The sequence below is a fragment of the Balaenoptera physalus genome (genome assembly GCF_965194825.1).
Source record: "Balaenoptera physalus genome assembly, chromosome: X".
Taxonomy (NCBI): domain Eukaryota; kingdom Metazoa; phylum Chordata; class Mammalia; order Artiodactyla; family Balaenopteridae; genus Balaenoptera; species Balaenoptera physalus.
Window position 1 is genome coordinate 80285484 of NC_138903.1, and position 20746 is coordinate 80306229.

The following is a 20746-nucleotide window of genomic DNA, read 5'->3' on the forward strand; positions in this document are numbered from 1 at the left end:
TTTTTGTATTTTTTACAGTTTTTTTTTTCCTGTAATTGATATCTAGACTCATAGCATTGTGGTCGGAAATGATACTTGATACGATTTCAATTTTCTTAAATTTACCGAGCCTTGATTTGTAACCCAATATATGATCTATCCTGGAGAAAGTTCTGTGTGCACGTGAGAGGAAAGTGTATTCTGTTGTTTTTGGATGGAATGTCCTATAAATATCAGTTAAGTCTATCTTGTTTAATATGTCATTTAAACCCTTTATTTATTTTCATTTTGAATGATTTGTCCATTGGTGAAAATGGGGTGTTAAAGTCCACTAATATTTTTGTGTTACTGCCAATTTCCCCTTTATGGTTGTTACCTTGTGCATTATGTATTGAGGTGCTCCTATGTTGGGTATATAAATATTTACAATTGTTTTATCTTCTTGGATTGATCCCTTGATCATTATGTAGTGTCCTTGTCTCTTGTAATAGTCTTTACTGTAAAGTCTATTTTATCTGATATGAGATTTGTTACTCCATCTTTCTTTTGGTTTACATTTGCATGGATTATCTTTTTCCAACCCCTCTCTTTCAGTCTGTATGTATCCCTAGGTCTGAAGTGGGTCTCTTGTACACAGCGTATATATGGGTCTTGTTTTTGTATCCATTCAGCCAGTCTATGTCTTTTGGTTGGAGCATTTAATCTGTTTACATTTAAGTTTATTATTGATACATATGTTCCTATTACCATTTTGTTAATTGTTTAGGTTTTGTTATTGTAGGTCCTTTCCTTCTCTGGTGTTTCCTGCCTAGAGAAGTTCCTTTAGCATTTTTTGTAAAGCTGGTTTGGTGGTGCTGAGTTCTCCTAGCTTTTGCTTGTCTGTAAATGTTTAATTTCTCAGTCCAATCTGAATGAGATCCTTTCTGGGCAGAGTAATCTTGGTTGTAGGTTTTGCCCTTTCATCTCTTTAAATATGTCCTGCCACTCCCTTCTGGCTTGCAGAGTTTCCACTGAAAGATCAGCTGTTAACCTTATGGGGATTCCCTTGTATGTTATTTGTTGCTTTTCCCTGGCTGCTTTTAATATTTTTTATTTGTGTTTCATTTTTGGTAGTTTGATTAATATGTGTCTCGGCATGTTTCTCCTTGTATTTATCCTGTTTTGGAGTCTCTGCTTCCTGGACTTGATTGACTATTTCCTTTCCCATTTTAAGGAAGTTTTCAACTATAATCTCTTCAAATATTTTCTCAGTCACTTTCTTTTTCTCTTCTTCTTCTGGGACCCCTATAATTCCAATGTTGGTGCTTTTAATATTGCCCCAGATGTCTCCGAGACTGTCCTAATTGTTTTCATTCTTTTTTTCTTTATTCTGCTCTTCAGTAGTTATTTCCAGTATTTTAAATTCCAGGTCACTTATCCATTTTCTGCCTCAGTTATTCTGCTATTGATTCCTTCTAGAGAATTTTAAATTTCATTTATTGTGTTGTTCATCATTGTTTGTTTGCTCTTTAGTTCTTCTAGTTCCTTGTTAAACATTTGTTTTATTTTCTCCATTCTATTTCCAAGATTTTTGATCATCTTTACTATCATTCCTCTGAATTCTTTTTCAGGTAGACTGCCTATTTCCTCTTCATTTGTTTGGTCTGGTGGGTTTTTACCTTGCTTCTTCATCTGCTGCATATTTCTCTGTCTTGTCATTTTGCTTAATTTACTGTGTTTGAGGTCTCCTTTTCACAGGCTGCAGGTTCCTAGTTCCTGTTGTTTTTGGTGTTTGTCCTCAGTGGGTAAGGTTGGTTCAGTGGGTTGTGTAGGCTTCCTGATGGAGTGGACTGTTACCTGTGTTCTTTTAGGTGAGGCTGGATCTTGTCTTTCTGGTGGGCAGGACCATGACCGATGGTGATTTTTGGGGTGTCTGTGTACTTTTTATGACTTTAGGCTGCCTCTCTGCTGATGGGTGAAGTTCTGTTCCTGTCTTGCTATTTGTTTGGCATGGTGTGTCCAGCACTGGAGCTTGATAGTCATTGAGTGGTGCCGTGTCTTAGTGTTGAGATGGAGATTTCTGGGAGAGCTCTCACCAATTGATATTATGTGGGGCCGGGAGGTCTCCAGTAGTCCAATGTCCTGAACTCGGCTCTCCCACCTCAGAGGCTCAGGTCTGACACCCAGCTGGAGTACCAAGACGCTGTCGGGCACACGGCTCAGAAGAAAAGTGAAAAAGAAAAGAAAGAAAGAAAAAATAAAATAGAATAAAATAACGTTATTAAAATAAAGAATTTAAAAAGTCATTAAAATAAAAAATTTAAAAAATGAAAGTAATAAAAAAAGGAAGAGAGCAACCAAACCAATAAACAAATCCACCAATGATAACAAGCACTAAAATGTACACTATGATAAACATATAAATCAGTAACTAATCAGTTGCATACAGCAAACCCCAAGTCTACAGTTGCTCCCAAAATCCACCACCTCAATTTTGGGATGATTCATTGTCTATTTGGGTATTCCACCGATGCAAGGTACATCAAGTTGATTGTGGATATTTAATCTGCTTCTCCTGAGGCTGCATGGAGAAATTTCCATTTCTGTTCTTTATTTGCACAGCTCCTGGGGTTCAGCTTTGGATTTGGCCCTGCCTCTGCCTGTAGGTCACCCTCTGGCATCTGTTCTTTGCCAGACAGCAGGGGGTTAAAGGAGCAGCTGATTGAAGGCTCTGGCTCACTCCATCCCAGAGGAGGGAGGGGTACCAAATGCGGGCCGAGCCTGCAGTGGCAGAGGCTGGCATGACGTTGCAACAGCCTGAGGCACGTGCTGTGTGTTCTCCTGGGGAATTCGTCCCTGGATCACGAGACCCTGCCAGTGGCGGACTGCACAGGCTCGCAGGAGGGGAGGTGTGGATAGTTACATGTGCTTGTACACAGGATTCTTGGTGGCTGCAGCAGCCGCATTAGCATTTCATGCCTGTCTCCGATGTCTGTGCTGATAGTCACAGCTCGTGCCCCTCTCTAAAGCTCATTTAGATGGTGTTCTGAATCCTCTCTCCTCACGCACCCCAAAACAATCGTCTCTTGCCTCTTAGGCAGGTCTAGACTTTTTTCCAGACTCCCTCCCTGCTAGCTGTGGCGCACTAGCCCCCTTCAGGCTGTATTCACGCAGCCAACCCCAGTTCTCTCCCTGGCATCTGACCTCCAAAGCCCGAGCCTCAGCTCCCAGCCCCCACCCGACCCTGCAGGTTAGCAGACAAGCCTCTTAGACTGGTGAGTGCTGGTCAGCACCGATTCTCTGTGTGGGAATCTCTCCACTTTGCCCTCTGCACCCCTGTTGTTGCACTCTCTTCCGTGACTCTGAATCTTCCCTCCCCCACCTCACTGCCCATAGCTTGTCTCCCCAGTGAAGGGGCTTCCTAGTGTATCGAGACTTTTCCTCCTTCACAGCTCCCTTTCCAAGGTATAGGCCCCATCCCTATTCTTTTGTCTCTGTTTTTTCTTTTTCTTTGCCCTACCCAGGTACCTGGGGAGTTTCTTGTCTTTTGGGAAGTCTGAGATCTTCTGCAAGCAATCAGTAAGTGTTCTGTAGGAGTTGTTCCACATGTGGATGGATTTTTGATGTATTTGTGGAGAGGAAGTTGATCTCCACATCTTACTCCTCAGCCATAGTGAAGGTCATCTGTGGTGATACCTTTCTTTCCTTGAATTTCAGGCTAGTTGTTTACACCACAACCTTAACTTTCTGATAGTTTAAAGATGAATTATAAATTTGCATTCTGTCTGTCTGATTTTTCTTGTTGTTCAGTTGGGAGATAAACTCTTTTCAGTTTTTTATATCCTTTAACTTATTTGGTCAGAATCAACAAAGTGGATCCCAGGTAATGGTATTTCACATGCACTTTTTGAAACTCTTGTCTCATAGGGTGCCACGGACAAAGGCCTTGCACTCAGTACTTCAGATCAGAGTCCGTTGTGTGAAATGGCTATGCAGACACCTCAGCTTCTCTGGGTAAGCACTACGCACAATGCTCCCCTACTGCTGTTTTATTGGCGTGTCTATTTCTCCATACATTTCTGTCAGTATTTGCTTCATATATATTTAGGTGTTCTGAAAGTGGGTGCATATATTTATAATGGTTACATCCTTCTTTTTGTTAATCCTTTTACCATTATATAATGTCCTTTGTCTCTTGTGACAGTTTTTGACTTAAAATCTATTTTGTCTGATATAAATATAGCCATTCCTGCTCTCTTTTGGTTACCATTTGCATATAATATCTTTTCCCATTCTTTAATTTTCAACATATGTATGTCCTTAAATCTGAGGTGAGTTTCTTATAGATAGCATGTATTTGGGTCTTATTTTTTTATCCATTCAGCCACTCTATAACATTTTATTGAGGAGTTTCATCCATTTATACATTGAAGGTAATTTTTAATGGTAAAAGATTTACTATTGCCACTTTATAATTGTTTTCTGCTCATCTTTTACTTCTTTGGTATGTATTTTTCTCCCTTACTGCCTTTTTTTCCTGTTTTAATTTCACTTTATTTTTTTTTTAACATCTTTATTGCAGTATAATTTCTTTACAATATTGTGTTAGTTTCTACTGTATAACAAATGAATCAGCTATATGTATACATATATCACCATATCCACTCCTTCTTGGATCTCCCTCCCACTCTCCCTATCCCACCACACTAGGTGGCCATACAGCACCAAGTTGATCACCCTGTGATATGCAGTTGCTTCCCAATAGCTATCTATTTTACATTTGGTAGTGTATATATGTCAATGCTACTCTCTCACGTCGTCCTGCTTCCCCTTCCCCCTCCCCGTGTCCTCAAGTCCATTCTCTACATCTGCGTCTTTATTCCTGTCCTGCCCCTAGGTTCGTCAGAACCATTTTTTTTTTTTTTTAGATTCCATATATATGTGTTAGCCTACGGTATTTGCTTTTCTCTTTCTGACTTACTTCACTCTGTATGACAGACTCTGGGTCCACCCACCTCATTATAAATAACTCAATTTCATTTCTACATATGGCTAAGTAATATTCCATTGTATATATGTGCAATATCATCTATATCCATTCATCTGTTGATGGACACATAGGCTGCTTGCATGTCCTGGTTATTGTAAATAGTGCTGCAATGAACATTGTGGTACACAAATATTTTGAATTATGGTTATCTCAGGGTATATGCCCAGTAGTAGGATTGCTGGGCCGTATGGTAGTTCTAGTTTTAGTTTTTTAAGGAAACTCCATACTGATCTCCATAGTGGCTGTATCAATTTACATTCCCACCAACAGTGCAAGAAGGTTCCCTTTTCTCCACACCCTCTCCAGTATTTATTGTTTGTAGATTTTTTGATGATGGCCATTCTAACTGGTGTGAGGTGATACCTCTTTGTAGTTTTGATTTATATTTCTCTAATGATTAGTGATGTTGAACATCCTTTCATGTGTCTGTTGGCAATCTGTATATCTTCTTTGGAGAAATGTCTATTTAGGTCTTCTGCCAATTTTTGGATTTGGTTGTTTGTTTTATTGATATTGAGCTGTATGTGCTGCTTGTATATTTTGGAGATTAATCCTGTGTCAGTTGCTTAGTTTGCAAATATTTTCTCCCATTCTGAGGGTTGTATTTTCATCTTGTTTATAGTTTCCTTTGCTGTGCAAAAGATTTTAAGTTTCATTAGGTCCCATTTATTGTTTGTAGATATTTTCTTCATGGCCATTCTGACTGGAGTGAGGTGATACCACATTGGACTTTGATTTGCATTTCTCTAATAATTAGTGATATTGAGCATCCTTTCATGTGTTTGTTGGCAATCTGAATATCTTCTTTGGAGAAATGTCTATTTGGTGTTCTGCCATTTTGGGATTGGGTTGTTGGTTTTTTTGTTTTTTTTTTTTGATATTGAGCTGCATGAGTTGCTTGTATATTTTGGAGCTTAATCCTTTGTCAGTTGTTTCTATTGAAAATATTTTCTCCCATTCTGAGGGTTGTTTTTTATCTTGTTTATAGTTTCCTTTGCTGTGCAAAAGATTTTAAGTTTCATTAGGTCCCATTTGTTTATTTTTATTTTTATTTCCATTTCTCTAGGAGGTGGGTCAAAAAGGATCTTGCTATGATTTATGTCAAAGAGTGTTCTGCCTATGTTTTCCTCTAAGAGTTTTATAGTGTCAGGAGTTACATTTAGGTCTTTAATCCATTTTGATTTTATTTTTGTGTATGGTGTTAGGGAGTGTTCTAATTTCATTCTCTTACATGTAGCTGTCCAGTTTTCCCAGCACCCCTAATTGAAGAGGCTTCCTTTTTTCCACTGTATATTCTTTCCTCCTTTATCAAAGATAAAGTGACCATATGTGCTTCGGTTTATCTCTGGGCGTTCTATCCTGTTTCATTGATCTATATTTCTGTTTTTGTGCCAGTACCACAGTGTCTTGATGACTGTAGCTTTGTAGTATTGTCTGAATTCAGGAAGCCTGATTCCTCCAGCTCCATTTTTCTTTCTCAAGATTGCTTTGGCTATTTGGGGTCTTTTCTGCTTCCATAAATTGTGAAATGTTTTGTTCTATTTCTGTGAAAAATGCCATTGGTAGTTTGATAAGGATTGCTTTGGATATATAGATTGCTTATGTAATATAGTCATTTTGACAATATTAATTCTTCCAGTCCAAAAACATGGTATATCTCTCCATCTGTTTGTATATTCTTTAATTTCTTTCATCAGTGTCTTATAGTTTTCTGCATACAGGTTTTTGTCCCCATAAGTAGGTTTATTTGTCGGTGTTTTATTCTTTTTGTTGCAGTGGTAAATGGGAGTGTTTCCTTAATTTCTCTTTCAGATATTTCATCATTAGTGTATAAAGATGCATGAGATTTCTGTGCATTAATTTTGTATCCTGCTACTTTACCAAATTCATTGATTAGCTCTAGTAGTTTTCTGGTAGTATCTTTTGGTTTCTCTATGTATATTATCATGTTATCTGCAAAAAGTGACAGCTTTACTTTTCTTTTCCAATTTGGATTCCTTTTATTTCTTTTTCTTCTCTGATTGCTGTGGCTAAAACTTCCAAAACTGTGTTGAATAATAGTGAGAGTGGGCACGCTTGTCTTATTCCTGATCTTAGAGGAAATACTTTCTGTTTTTCACTATTGAGAATGTTGTTGGCTGTGGGTTTTTCGTATATGGCCTTTATTATGTTCAGGTAGGTTCCCTCTATGCCTACTTTCTGGAGAGTTTTTATCTAAATGGGTTTTGAATATTGTCAAAAGCTTTTTCTGAATCTATTGAGATTATCACAAGGTTTTTACCATTCAATTTGTTAGTATGGTGTATCATGAGTGATTTGAGTAGACTGAAGTATCCATGCATTCCTGGGATAAACCCCACTTGATCATGTTGTATGATCCATTTAATGTGCTTTTGGATTCTGTTTGTTAGTATTTTGTTGAGGATTTTTGCATCTATTTTCATCAGTGATGTTGGTCTGTAGTTTTCTTTTTTGTGACATCTTTGTCTGGCTTTGGCATCAGGGTGATGGTGGCCTCGTAGAATGAGTTTGGGAGTGTTCCTCCCTCTACTATATTTTGGTAGAATTTGAGATGGATAGGTGTTAGCTCTTCTCTAAATGTTTGATAGAATTCGCCTGTGAAGCCATCTGGTCCTGGGTTTTTGTTTTTTGGAAGATTGTTAATCATAGTTTCAATTTCAGTGCTTGTTATTCCTCTGTTAATATTTTCTATTTCTTCCTGGTTCAGTCTAGGAAGTTTGTGCTTTTCTAAGAATTTGTCCATTTCTTCCAGTTTGTCCATTTTATTGGGATATAGTTGCTTGTAGTAATCTCTAGTGATCCTTTGTATTTCTGCAGTGTCAGTTGTTACTTCTCCCTTTTCATTTCTAATTCTTTTGATTTGAGTGTTCTCCATTTTTATCCTGATGTGTCTCACTAATGATTTTTCAATTATGTTTATCTTCTCAGAGAACCAGCTTTTAGTTTCATTGATCATTGTTTCCTTCATTGCTTTTTCATTTATTTCTGATCTGATCTTTATAATTTCTATCCTTCTGCTAACTTTGGGAGTTTTTTGTTCTTCTTTCTCTAATTGCTTTAGGTGTAAGGTTAGGTTGTTTATTTGTGATGTTTCTTGTAGAGTGAGTTAGGATTGTATTGCAATAAACTTCCCTCTTAGAACTGCTTTTGCTGCATCTTGTAGGTTTTGGGTCATCATGTTTTCATTGTCATTTGTTTCTAGGTATTTTTTGATTTCCTCTCTGATTTCTTCAGTTATCTCTTGCTTATTAATAGCGTATTGTTTAGCTTCCATGTGCTTGTATTTTTTACAGTTTTTTCCTGTAATTGACATCTAGTCTCATAGTGTTGTGGTCAGAATAGATACCTGATACGATTTCAATTTTCGTTAATTTACCAAGGCTTGATTGTAACCGAAGATATGTTCTATCCTGGAAAATGTTATGCATGCACATGAGAAGAAAGTATATTCTGTTGTTTTTGGATGGAATGTCCTATAAATATCAATTAAGTCCATCTTATTAATGTGTCATTTAAAGCTTGTGTTTCCTTATTTATTTTCATTTTGGATGATCTGTCCATTGGTGAAAGTGGGATGTTAAAGTCCACTACTCTTATTGTGTTACTATCAGCTTCCCTTTTTATGGCTGTTAGCATGTGCCTTATGTATTAAGGTGCTCCTATGTTGGGTGGATAAATATTTACAATTGTTATACCTTCTTCTTGGATCGATCCCTTGATCATTATATAGTGTCCTTCTTTGTGTCTTGTAATAGTCTTTATTGTAAAGTCTATTTTATCTGATATGAGATTTGTGACTCCAGCTTTCTTTTGATTTCCATTAGCATGGAATATCTTTCTCCATCCCCTCACTTTCAGTCTGTGTGTGTCCCTAGGTCTGAAGTGGGTCTCTTGTGGACTGCATATATACGGGTCTTGTTTTTGTACCCATTCAGCCAGTCTATGTCTTTTGGTTGGAACATTTAATCCATTTACATTTAAGGTAATTATTGATATGTATGTCCCTATTACTATTTTCTTAATTGTTTTTGGTTTGTTTTTGTAGATCACTTCCTTTTCTTGTGTTTCCTTCCTAAAGTAGTTCCTTTAGCTTTTGTTGTAGAGCTGGTTTGATGGTGCTGAATTCTCTTAGATTTGCTTGTCTGTAAAGATTTTAATTTCTCTATCGAATCTGAATGAGTTACTTGCTGGGTAGAATAATCTTGGTTGTGGGTTTTTCCCTTTCATTACCTTTAATATGTCCTGCCATTCCGTTCTGGCTTGCAGAATTTCTGCTGAAACTTCAGCTCTTAACCTTATGGGGATTCCCTTGTATGTCATTTGTTGTTTTTCCCTTGCTGTTTTTAATATATTTTCTTTGTATTTAATTTTTGATGGTTTGATTAATATGTGTCTTGGAGTGTTTCTCCTTGCATTTATCCTGTTTCGGACTCTCTGCACTTCCTGGACATGGCTAACTATTTATCTTCTGATGTTAGGGACGTTTTCAACTATACTCTCTGCAAATAATTCTCATATCCTTTCTTTTCCTCTTATTCTTCTGGAGCCCTTGTAATTCAAATGTTGGTGTGTGTAATGTTGTCCCATAGGTCTCTGAGACTGCCCTCAATTCTTTTCATTCTTTTTTTCTTTATTCAGCTCTGTGGTAGTTATTTCCCCTATCTTATCTTCCAGGTAACTTATCCATTCTTTTGCCTCAGTTATTCTGCTATTGATTCCTTCTGGAGAATTTCTAATTTCATTTATTATGTTGTTCTTCATTGTTTGTTTGCTCTTTAGTTCTTCTAGGTTCTTGTGAAACGTTTTTTGTGTTTTCTCCATTTTGTTTCCAAGATTTTGATCATCTTTACTATCATTCCTCTGAATTATTTTTCAAGTAGACTGCTTATTTCCTCTTCATTTGTTTGATCTGGTGGTTTTTTACCTTGCTCCTTATTCTGTTGAATAATTTTCTGTCTTCTCATTTTGTTTAACTTACTGTGTTTGGGTTCTCCTTTTCACAGGCTGCAGGTTCGTAGTTCCTATCGTTTTTGGTGTCTGCCCCCAGTGGGTGAGGTTGGTTCAGTGGGCTGTGTAGGCTTCCTTGTAGATAGGACTGGTGCCTGTGTTTTGGTAGGTGGGGCTGGATATTGTGTTTCTGGTGGGCATCGCCACATCTGGTTGTGTGTTTGGGGTGTCTGTGAACTTAATATTATTTTAGGTAGCATATCTGCTAATGGGTGGGGTTCTGTTCCTCTCTTGCTAATTGTTTGGCCTGGGGCGTCCAGTGCTGGAATTTGCTGGCCGTTGGGTGGAGCTGGGTCTCAACATTGAGACGGAGATCTCTGGGGGCACTTTTGCTGACTGATGTTATGTGCGTCTGGAGGTCTCTGTTGGTCCAATATCCTGAACTTGGCTCTCCCACCTCAGAGGCTCAGGCCTGACACCAGGCTGGAACACCAAGACCCTGTCAGCTGCACGGCTCAAAAGAAAAAAGAGAAAAAATAGAAAGAAAAAGAAAATAAAATAAGAAAAATAATTATTAAAATTTAAAAAATAAAAAATAATAATTAAAAAGAAGAGAGCAACCAAACCAATAAACAAATCCACCAATGATAACAAGCGCTAAAAACTATACTAAATAAACATAAAAATCAAAAACCTATCAGTTGCAGACAGCAAACCCCAAGTCTCCATTTCCTCCCAAAGTCCACTGCCTCAGTTTTGGGATGATTCATTGTCTATCCAGGTATTCCACAGATGCAGGGTACATCAAGTTGACTGTGGGGATTTAATCTGCTGCTCCTGTGGCTGCTGGGAGAGATTTCCCTTTCTCTTCTTTGTTCACACAGCTCCTGATCTTCAGCTTTGGTTTTGGCCCCACCTCTTCATATAGGTCGCCCTCAGGCATCTCTTCCTACCCATACAGGAAAAGATTAAAGCAGCGGTTGATTAAGGGTCCCTTGCTCATTCAGGCCATGGGGATGGAGGGGTACAGTAGTTGTAATTGAAATGTGGGGTGAGCCTATGGTGGCAGAGGCTGGCATGACGTTGCAACAGTCTCAGTCTGAGGCACCTGTGTGTTCTCCTGGGGAATTTGTTCCTGGATCACGGGACCCTGGCACTGGCGGGTTCACAGGCTCCCAGGAGGGGAGGTGTGGATAGTGACCTGTGCTTGCACACAGGCTTCTTGGTGGCTGCAGCAGCCACGTTAGTGTTTCATGCCTGTCTCTGGTGTCCGCGCTGATAACCATGGCTCGTGCCCATCTCTGGAGCTCATTTAGGCGGTGCTCTGCCTTCTGTGGGCAGACAGGGAAGTAATCCCCTCTCCTCACGCACCCCAAAACAATGGTGTCTTGCCTCTTAGGCAAGTCCAGACATTTTCCCAGACTCCCTCCCAACTAGCTGTGGAACACTAGCCCCCTTCAAGCTATGTTCATGCAGCCTACCCCAGTCCTCTCCCTGGGATCTGACCTCCAAAGCCTGATCCTCAGCTCCCAGGCCCCACCCACACTGGTGGGTGAGCAGACAAACCTCTCAGCCTGGTGAGTGCTAGTTGGCACCAATCCTCTCTTCGGAAATCTCTCCGCTTTGCTCTCTGCACTTCTGCTGCCACTCTCTCCTCCATGGCTCCAAAGTTTCCCCCCCATCCAGCCCCCATCTCTACCAGTGAAGGGTCTTCCTAGTGTGTGGAAACTTTTCCTCCTTCACAGCTCCCTCCCAGAGATGCATGTCCTGTCCCTATTCTTGTATCTGTTTTTTTCTTTTTTCTTTTGCCCTACCCAGGTATGTTGGGATTTTCTGCCTTTTGGGAAGTCTGAGGTCTTCTGCCAGCATTCAGTAGGTGTTCTGTAGGTGTTGTTCCACGTGTAGATGTTTTTTTGATGTATTTGTGGGGTGGAAGGTGAACTCCACATCTTACTCCTCTGTCATCTTGAAGGTCCCCCCTTCCTTACTGTCTTACTTTATGGGTTTTTTTTTATTTTTTTTTTGTATTGATATGGTTTGAGTCTTTTCTCTTTTTCTTTCGTATAACTTTTATATGTACTTTTTTGTGGTTACTCTAGGGTTTATATAAAATATCTTAAAGTTATCACCATCTATTTTAAGCTGATGTCAACTTAAATACTTCTCCAACACTCACTTAACTTACTGTTTTCATAATTTACATCTCTTCTTACTACGCATCATTTAGCATACTTTTAGTTATAGTTATTTTTAATGCATTTGTCTTTTAACTTTTATACTAGAATTAGAATTGATTTACTCACCACCACTATGGTAATACAGAATTATGCATTTGTCTATATCTTTATCTTTACCAATAAATTTCATACATCCTCATGCTATCATTTTGCTGTTTAGCTACTTTGCTTTCAACTTGAAGAATTCACTTTAGCATTTCTTGGCATGTCTAGTAGTGAAGGACTCTCCCAACTTTTGTTTGTCTGGAAAAATCTATCTCTCCTTCATTTTTGAAGGAGAGTTTTTTTCAAGTATAGCATTCTTGGTTGAAATAGTTTTCCTTTCATAACTTTGAATATATTATCCCAGTGCCTTCTGGCATGAGAAATTTCTGCTGAAAATTCCACGATAAATTTATTGGGATTCTGTTCAATGGGATGAGTCATTTTCTTTTGCTACTTTCACAATTCTGCCCCAATCTTTGACTGTTAATAATTTGATTGTAATATGTCTCAGAGTGAATTTCAATGAGTTCATCTTATTTTGTCTCCTTTGGTCCTCTTGGACCTGGATGTCCATTTTCTTCCCCAGATTTGCGAAGTTTTCAGTCACTGTTTATTTGAGTATGCTTTCTGATTCTTTCTCTTTTCTCCCTCTGGGACTCCCATAATGTATATATTGGTACTTTTGATTGTGGCTTCTAATTCTGTTAAGATTTCTTCACTCTTTTCTTGATCATACATCACTGTCTCATAGGTAGGGATTCTGTCAAGATGTTGTCCTAGGGCTTCCCTGGTGGTGCAGTGTTTAAGAATCTGCCTGCCAATGCAGGGGACATAGTTTCAAGCCCTGGTCCAGGAAGATCCCACATACCACAGAGCAACTAAGCCCGTGAGCCACAACTACTGAGCCCACATGCCACAACTACTGAAGCCTGTGTGCCTAGAGCCTGTGTCTACAATGAGAAGCCACCACAATGAGAAGCCCACGCAGCACAATGAAGAGTAACCCCCACTTGCCGCAACTAGAGAAAGCCCACGTACAGCAATGAAGACCCAACACAGCCAAAAATAAATAAATTAATTAAAAAAAAAAAGATGTTGTCCTAAACCTCCCTGTTGGCTGCAGTGGGTCTGATTTCATGTTCACCAGGGGTGCAGGAGCCTTTCAATTAGTTTCTGGATTTTTCCCAAACGGAATTTATCCTTGAGTTACTGCTTAATTGATGTGTTTGTGCAGTGAAGGAGGGTTCGGGTCTTCATACTCCACTTGCTGACATCACTCTCTGGGCAGTGACTGAGTCTTATTCATCCTTGTAACAATGATGTCCAGCAAAACCTAAGAATTAATGAGCTCTCCAATTTTAAAATGGATTATTGATTGAATGTGTGCCTTCAATGACTGAGTACATTTGTTCTGAATTGCTTATATTTTAAACTAAATGCCTTAATATCATAAATTTTAAAAAATACAGACTACACACAAATAAAGATATACAGCTACTTAAAGTAAATGTTATAATTCTTAAGTGTGGTACTTATCATACATTAGAGCCAAATATTTCCTGTGGGAAAACACAGAAGTAAAATTATAACTGAGAATTTATGACTTTGTATATAATTATTCATACATTTTTAGAAACACATTTTATGTATAAGTAAAGATCAAAGTGTCTTATCCCCCCTTTTCTTCTTTTTGAGATGTTTATTGAAGGAGAGTCTTAGAAGGGATTTTGAAAGGTCATTAACCCACCACCCATTACATTTAAACAAGACAAAAACTATAAGAGGCTTAAAGAGACTATCTTTGGTAGTATGAAATCTTTTGACTTCTAATTCCCTTTATAAAAGCAAATCAGTAGAAAATATTATAATAGTATATTTTTTATTTTCAAGACATTTTGCAGTTTTTTCTTTTAAAATACTAAATTTCTTTCCTCCTCTCTTTCCAGGTAAATTCTAGTATATACAAATCATAATGTAGTTCATTGCAACTGTAGTAATCCAACAGTGTTTTTGCTAATTATTTCCACAGATTTTTATGCATAAAGTTCACACTTAATAAAGAAATCAAGAATAAAAATAGGCCCACAAAATATTTTATCACAAATATGTGTAAAATATTTTTACATCTCCTATTTACACCAATTCTTTGTTATAACATCATAGATTCATGAAGATATACCAGTTTACATGCCTGAATTTATAATATGCAATTATAACTATGTTGCATTATTATATTTATATTGATTTTGTATCTTACAACTTTAATAAATTTGTTTCTTAGTTCTAACAGTTTTTTAATGGAACCTTTAGGATTTTCTACACATAAGAACATGTCATCTTCAGACAGAAATAATTTTACTTCTTCCTTTTTAATTTGGATGCATTTAATTTATTTTTCTTGCTTAATTATTCTGGCTAGGACTTCAAACTCTGTATTGTATAGAAATGGTGAGAGTGGGCATCCTTGTATTGTTTGTGATTTTCCAGGAAAATCTTTCAGTTTTTCACCATTGAGTATGATGTTATTTGTTGGCTTTTCATATATAGCTTTTATTATGTTGAGGCACTTCTACTCCTAGTTTGTTGAGAGTTTTTTAATGAAAACATATTGAATTTTAAAAATACACTTTCTGCCTCCACTAAGGCGATCATGTGATTTTTATTCTTAATTCTGCTAAAGTGTTGTATCACATTAATTAATTTTTATATGTTTAACCATCCTTGAATTCCACAGATAAATCCCACTTGGTCATGGTGTATGATCTTAATGTGCTGTTGCATTTGGTTTACTAGTATTTTGCTAATATTTTTGCATGTACATTCATCAAGGATATTTTCCTGTAGTTTTTTCTTTTCTTTTTTTCTCTTGTGTCTTTGTATGGTTTTTGTTTCAGAGTAATGCTAGCTTTAGAGAATGAATTGGGAAGTGTTCCCTATTCTTTAATTTTGGGGAATAGTTTGAGGAAGATTGGTGTTAATTCCTCTTTAAATATTTGATAGAATTCACCAATGAAGCCATCAGGTCCTGGGATGTTCTTTGTTGAGATACTTTTGATTACTGATTCAATCTCTTTACTCATAGGTCTGTTCAGATTTTCCATTTGCAAAAGAATAACATTGAAGGTTTATTATATACCACATACAAATATCAACTCAAAGTAGATTAATGACTTAACAGTAAGATGTGAAATTATCACTCCTAGAAGAAAACATAGAGGGAAACTTCATGGTATTATTTTTGACAAGGGTTTCTTGGATGTGACATAAAAAACACAAGCAACAAAAGAAAAAAATAAGTAAGTTGAACTGTATCACACTGAAAAACTTCTACAACACAGACCTTACACCCTTCACAAAAATAACTCAAAATTTATCATAGACAAACATTAAAAATACATAACTGTAAAATTCCTAGAAGATAACATAAGAAAAAACCTGGATGACTTTGGGTATAATGATGCCTTTTTAAATGCAACACCAAAGACCTGATCAATGAAAGAAAAAATTAATAGACTAAACTTAATTAAAATTTAGAATTTCTGCTCTATGAAAGACAATATCAAGAAAATTAGAATACAAGCACAGGTTGGGAGAAAATATTTGCAAGAAATGCATCCAAAATATAAAAAGAACTCTTAAAACAACAGTTAGAAAACAAACAACCTGATTAAAAATTTAGCCAAACACTTTAGGGTGCCTCACCAAAGAAGATACATAGATGGTAGATAAACATATGAAAAGATGCTCCACATAACATGTCATCAGGGGAAAGGAAATTAAGGTAACAAGATACAACTACACAGCTACTACAATGGCCAAAATCGAAAACACTGACTATATCAAATACTTGCAGATATGGAGCAGCAGGAACTCTTATTCATTGCTGGTGGGAATGCAAAATTGTACAGCCATTTTGGAAGACAGTTTGGCAGTTTCTTACAAAACTAAACATACTCTTACCATACAATCCAACAATTGCATTCCTTGGTATTTACCAAAAGAAGTAAAAAATTTATGTCCAGAGAAAAACCTGCACACAGAAGTTTATAGCAGCTTTATTCATAATTGCTAAAACTTGGAAGCAATCAAGTCCTTCAGTAAGTGAATCAATAAGTTGTGGTACATATGTAAAATGGAATAGTATTCAGCAGTACAATGAAATGAGCTATGAAGACATGACAGGACATGGAGGAAACTTAAATGTGTATTACTAAGTGAATGAAGCCAAACTGAGAAAGCTACATACTGTATCATTCCAACATATGACATTCTGGAAAAGGCAAAACTTGAATACAATTTAAAAAATCAGGGGCTTTCAAGGGTGAGGCAGATAAATAGACAATCACAGAAGATTTTTAGGGTAGTAAAAATACTCTGTATGAGATTATAATAATTTCATATATGTCATTATACATTTGTTCAAATCCATATATTGTTATACATTTGTTAAGACCCATAGAATGTACAACACCAAGAATAAACCATAATGAACTATAGACTTTGGGTGATTATGTGTCAGTGTATGTCTATCCTTGGTAACAAAATTACCATTCTGATGAGTGATGTTGATAATGGGGGAGGTTATGCATGTGTTGGGGCAAGGGTTATATGGAAAATTACTGCATCTTTCTCTCAATTTTGTTATGAAACTAAAAACTCTAAAAAGATAATCTGCACAGTAAAAGAAACAATCAGTAGAGTGAAAAAGCAACATAGAGAATGGGAGAAAATATTTGCAAGCCATAGATCTGATAAGAAGTTAATATCCAAAATATATAAAGAGCTCCTACAACTCAATAGCAAACCAAAAAAAAAAAGCAAAAATCAAATTACCCAATTGAATACTATAGAAAGGATTGGAATAGACATTTCTCCAAACAAGACATACAAAAGGCCAACAGGTGAATAGAAAGATGTACAGCATCACTAATTATCAGGGAAATGCAAGTAAAAAATGTAATGAGATATCTTCTCACACCTCTCAGAATTATGATTATCCAAAAAAAAAGAAAAAGAAAATTGCAAGTGTTGACAAAGGTGTGGGGAAATTGGGAAATTTGAACAGTGTTGGTGGGATTGTAAAATTGTGCAATAGCTATGGAAAAACAGCATTGAGGTTATTCAAACAATTGAAAATAGAATTCTCACTTCCGGGTATATATCCAAAATAATTGAAATCAGGATCTTGAAGAGATTTTCACTCCTATGTTCATTGCAGCATCATTCACAATAGCCAAGATAGAGAAATAACTTATTGTCTGTTAACAGATAAATGGATAAAGAAAGTATGATATATACAAACAATGGAATATTATTCAGCATTAAAAAGAAGAAAATCTTGTCATATACAAAAACATGAGTGAACCTGTAGGACATTATGCTTAGTGAAATAAACCAGCCACAGAAGGACAGATACTGCATGATTCTGCTAGTATAAAAATTCTAAAATAAGCAAATTCATAGAATCAGAGATTAGAATGGTGATTGCCAAGATTTGGGGGTAGTGGGGAATGAGGAGTTCCTGTTCAATAGGTATATAGCTTAAATTTTGCAAGATGAATAATTTCTAAAAATTTGCTGCACAACTATGTGCCTATGGTTAACAATACTGTGTTGTGAACTTACAACTTTGTTAAGAGAGTAGATTTTGTGTTAAATGTTCTTACCACAATAAAACAAAGGCCTCAGAGACAATAATTATAAAGCTACAGATAGTTATATTCATTCTAAGCACTGTTTTGCAGTAATCCAGGATGTAAAACTTTTGTAGATCCTTTTGGAAGACTTTGGCAATGGGGTTGGATAGAAGGTGCTGCGTTTCAGTGTGGGGTGTGTGCATATGACTTTCTTAGAGAGATATAAATAAAAATAACTCACCATGTGAATTATGGCTAGTGAGGGAATAGGGGGCAAGAACAACTGCAGATTCTTTTTCTTTTAATTTTTATTTTATATTGGAGTATAGTTGATTAACAATGTTGTGTTAGTTTCAGGTGTACAGCAAAGTGATTCAGTTATACGTATGCATGTATCTATTCTTTTTCAAATACTTTTCCCATTTAGATTATTACAAAATATTGAGCAGAGTTCCCTGTGCTATACAGTAGGTCCTTGTTGGTTATCTATTTTAAATATAGCAGTGTGTACATGTGAATCCAAACTCCCAATCTATCCCTCCACACCACATTTACCCACTGATAACAATAAGTTCGTTCTCTAAGTCTGCTAGTCTGTTTCTGTTTTGTAAATAAGTTTATTTGTATCATTTGTTTTTAGATTCCACATATAAGCAATATCATATGATATTTATCATTCTCTGTCTGACATACTTCATTTAGTATCATAATCTCCATGTTCATCCATGTTGCTGCAAATGGCACTATTACATTATTTTAAATGGCTGAGTAATATTCCATTGTATATATGTATAACATCGTCTTTATCTATTCCTCTGTTGATGAACATTTAGGTTTCTTCCGTGTCTTGTCCATTGTAAAAAGTGTTGCAATGAATATTGGGGTGCATGTATCCTTTCAAACCATGTTTTTCTCCAGATATATGCGCAGGAGTGGGATTGCTGGATCATATGGTAGCTCTATTTTTAGTTTTCTAATGAAACTCCATACTGTTCTTCATAGTGACTGTACCAATTTACATTCCCACCAACAGTGTAGTAAGGTTCTCTTGTCTCTACACCCTCTCCAGCATTTATTTTTTGTAGATTTTTGATGGTAGCCATTCTGACTGGTGTGAGGTGATTTGCATTTCTTTAATAATTAGCAATTTTGAGTATCTTTTCATATGCCTCTTAGCCATCTGTATGTCTTCCTTGGAGAAATGTCTATTTATGTCTTTTGCTCATTTTTTGATTGGATTGTTTGTAGTTTTGCTATTGAGCCGCATGAGGTGTTTGCAAATTTTGGAGATTAATCCCTTGCCAGTAGCATCATTGCAAATATTTTCTCCCATTCTTTGGGTTGTCTTTTCGTTTTGTTTATGGTTTCCTTTGATGTGAAAAAGATTTTTAGTTTAATTAAGTCCCATTTGTTTATTTTTTGTTTTTATTTCCATTACTCTAAGAGATGGATTGAAAAGTATATTGCTGCAATTTATGTCAAAGAATGTTCTACATATATTTTCATCTAAGAGTTTTATAGTATCCAGTCCTACATTTAGGTTTTTAATCCATTTTGAGCATACTTTTGTGTGTGGTGTTAAAAAATTGTTCTTATTTCACTTTTTTACATGTTGCTGTCCAGTTTTCCCAACACCATTTATTGAAAAGACTGCCTTTTCTCCATTGTATAGTCTTACATCCTTTGTCATAGATTAATAGACCATAGATGCAAGGGTTTATATCTGGGCTTTCTATCCTGTTCCATTGATCTATATTTCTGTTTTTGTGCCAGTACCATACTGTTTTGATGACTGTAGATTTGTAGTATTGTCTGAAGTCAGGGAGCCTGATTCCTCCAGCTCTTTTTCTCTTTCTCAGCATTGCTTTTGCTATTTGGGGTCTTCTGTGTCTCCATACAAATTACAAAGTTTTTGTTATAGTTCTGTGAAAAATGCCATTGGTAATTTGACAGGGATTACATTGAATCTGTAGATTGCCTTGGGGAGTGTGGCCATTTCAACAATATTGATTCTTCCAATTCAAGAACATTGTGTTTCTTTATATCTGTGTCATCTTTGATTTCTCTCATCAGCGTCTTATACTTTTCAGAGTACAGTTCTTTTGCCTCCTTACATAGGTTTACTCCTAAGTATTTTATTCTTTTGATGCAATGGTAAATGGGATTGTTTCCTTAATTTCTCTTTCTGATCTTTCATTGTTAGTGTATAGAAATGCAAGAGATTTCTGGGTACTTATTTTGTATTCTGCAACTTTACCAGATTCATTTATGAGTTCTAATAGTTTTCTGGTATCATCTTTAGAGTTTTCTATGTATAGTATCATGTCATCTGAAAACAGTGACAGTTTTAATTTTCTTTTCCAAGTTGGGTTCCCTTTATTTCTCTTTCTCTGATTACTGTAGCTAGGGCTTCTAAAACTATGTTGAATAAAAGTGGAGTGAGTTGGTAGCCTTGTCTTGTCCCAGATCTTAGAGGAAATGCTTTCAGCTTTTCACCACTTAGAATGATGTTTGTCATATATGCCCTTTATTACATTGAGGTATATTCCCTCTATGCCCACTTTTGTCCACTTTCTGGAGAGTTTTTATCACAAATGTGTGTTAAATTTTGAAAATTTTAAAATTTTATGCATGTTAAATGAATTTGTTAAATTTCAGAAATTTAATAAATTCTGCATTCATTGAGATAATCAAATAGTTTTTATTCTTCAATTTGTTGATGTGGTGTATCACATTGATTGATTTGTGGATATTGAAAGATACTTGCATCCCTGGGATAAATCCCACTTGATTGTGGTGTATGATCCTTTTAATGTAGTGTTGGATTCAGTTTGCTAGTATTTTGTTGAGGATGTTTGCATCTATGTCCATCTGTGATATTGGCCTGTAATTTTCCTTTTTTGTGGTATCTT

The 20746-nt window shown here is 36.3% G+C and overlaps 1 long non-coding RNA gene across 1 annotated transcript in view; it reads left to right on the forward strand.

Annotated features, from left to right (window-relative positions):
* Positions 1-5677: 5677 nt before the first annotated feature.
* Positions 5678-20746, forward strand: part of LOC309653131 — a 278977-nt gene continuing 263908 nt past the window's right edge. The window contains exon 1 of the long non-coding RNA XR_014259004.1: positions 5678-6151. This is a non-coding gene — a long non-coding RNA (uncharacterized lncRNA). The remainder of the gene's footprint in view (positions 6152-20746) is intronic.